The sequence below is a fragment of the Apium graveolens genome, chromosome 6 (assembly GCF_009905375.1).
Source record: "Apium graveolens cultivar Ventura chromosome 6, ASM990537v1, whole genome shotgun sequence".
Taxonomy (NCBI): Eukaryota; Viridiplantae; Streptophyta; class Magnoliopsida; order Apiales; family Apiaceae; genus Apium; species Apium graveolens.
Window position 1 is genome coordinate 69,882,193 of NC_133652.1, and position 1,962 is coordinate 69,884,154.

Consider the following 1,962-nt stretch of genomic DNA (forward strand, 5'->3'; position numbering starts at 1 on the left):
TAGATTCAAGCAGACCGCCCGTAAGACCTGTAATGCTGATGCTTATTTTCGAGCTCAGGTAGAATAAGAGATAGTAGTTTTGTGTGAGGACTCGATATTTAAAATCAGTTGTAATAGATGGTAGTGTTGGGCTGTTCCAAACCCTAAACTATAAGATCTTGGATTTGGTTATGTTTATTTATTTTTAAACGGTGTAATAGTTACATTTACTTTGCTATTTAAGTTGGGGGTGTGACAGGGTCTCAACATAATTGATGCCTATTCAACTTCTATCTTAATTGTGGATTCTTGGTAGAATGGTATTCGTATAATGAAAGGTGGCGCTTATCAGTTTCGTGTTGTTCGATTAATATCATCACCATTACATGTTAAGGGTAATAACAATAACTATTGAATAAAGTAGTAATGAAGTTATGGTCTCATGTGTGTTTAATATTTATAATTTAAGTGTTTAATTCTCGTAGTTAATATTAGTTAATCAACCTTAATTGTTATTGTCTTGACATTGAAGAGTAATCATACATTGTGAGTAAGTGTTAAGTAAATATAATTAATCAGAGTCTCTGTGGGAACGAACTAGAAATCATTCTATATTACTTGCGAATGCGTATACTTGCGTGATTTATTTAGCGCATGCTTTGTGCCTAACAACTTTTGGCGCCGCTGCCGGGGACTCAGTGTTAATTTGTTTAGTTTATGTACTTGCTATCATTGGTCGTTAGGATTCAGTGATTAATATTTTTTACTTAATGCTTTCAGTTTTGTTTCAAGTACTCTAGCGAGCGTTTATGCAAACATGTTCTTGCACTCGCAAGAGGACTCTGGATAAAGCTGGGGAGACATATACAACTCTTAATTTTCCGGAGAAGATAGTTTTTGAAGATTCGGATAAAGAGAGTGAAAAGAAAGAACTTGAAATAATGGGTGATCGTATAGTTCAAGCTGATCCAGCTCTTATGGACTTTTCTCGGCCTAAAATTGATGACATTCAGTCAAACATCATTCATCCGGCTATTGAGGCCAATAATTTTGAAATCAAGTCGGGCACTATTCAGATGGTGCAGAATTCTGTTTCTTTTGGAGGTGCTGCGACTGAAGATCCCAAAATGCATATCAGGAATTTTGTCGAGATCTGTAGTACTTTCAAATATAATGGTGTTACTGATGAGGCTATCAAGGTGAGGCTTTCCCATTCTCTTTGAGGGACAAAGCTAAGGACTGGTTACATTCTTTACCGGCTGGGTCCATCACTACTTGGCAAGATCTTGCACAAAAGTTTCCGGTGAAGTTCTATCCAATGGCTAAAACTGCAGCTATGAGGAGTGCTCTTACTCAGTTTGCGCAGCAACCAGGAGAAACTATGTGCGAAGCTTGGGAGCGCTATAAGGAGATGTTGAGAAAGTGTCCACATTATGGTATGCCTGACTGGATGGTGATCACTGGTTTCTATAATGGTTTGGGGGTCCAATCTCAACCCATGCTCGATGCAGCTTCTAGAGGTGCCTTGTGGGCCAAAAGCTATACTGAAGCCTATAATCTCATTGAAACTATGGCTGCAAATGAGTATCAAAACCCAACTCAAAGGATGATGCCTGGGAAGGTAGCATGTATTCTGGAAGTTGATGCAGCTACAGCTATTGCAGCGCAGCTCCAAGCGCTGTCTATGAAGGTCGATTCTTTAGCCAACTATAGAGTCAATCAAATAGCTATTGTCTGTGAGCTTTGTGCAGGCTCTCATGCTAAGGATCAGTGTTCTCTTGTTAATGAATCTGTTCAGTATGTGGACAATTATCAGCGATCGCAGCAGCCTGTGCCCGCTACTTATCATCCTAATAACAGAAATTATCCCAATTTCAGTTGGAGCAATAATCAAAATGTTGTTCAGCAACCATATCAGCAAGTTACAAGTAAATAGTTTAATCCACCTGGATTCCAGCCACCTCAGCAATATGCTCAAAGGCA

General features: G+C 38.9%; 1 non-coding gene across 1 annotated transcript; it reads right to left on the minus strand.

Annotated features, from left to right (window-relative positions):
* Positions 1 to 1,312: 1,312 nt before the first annotated feature.
* LOC141669671 (small nucleolar RNA R71) lies at positions 1,313 to 1,419 on the minus strand. Its single transcript, XR_012553939.1, has one exon. It is a non-coding gene; the product is annotated as a small nucleolar RNA R71 (small nucleolar RNA).
* Positions 1,420 to 1,962: the final 543 nt, after the last annotated feature.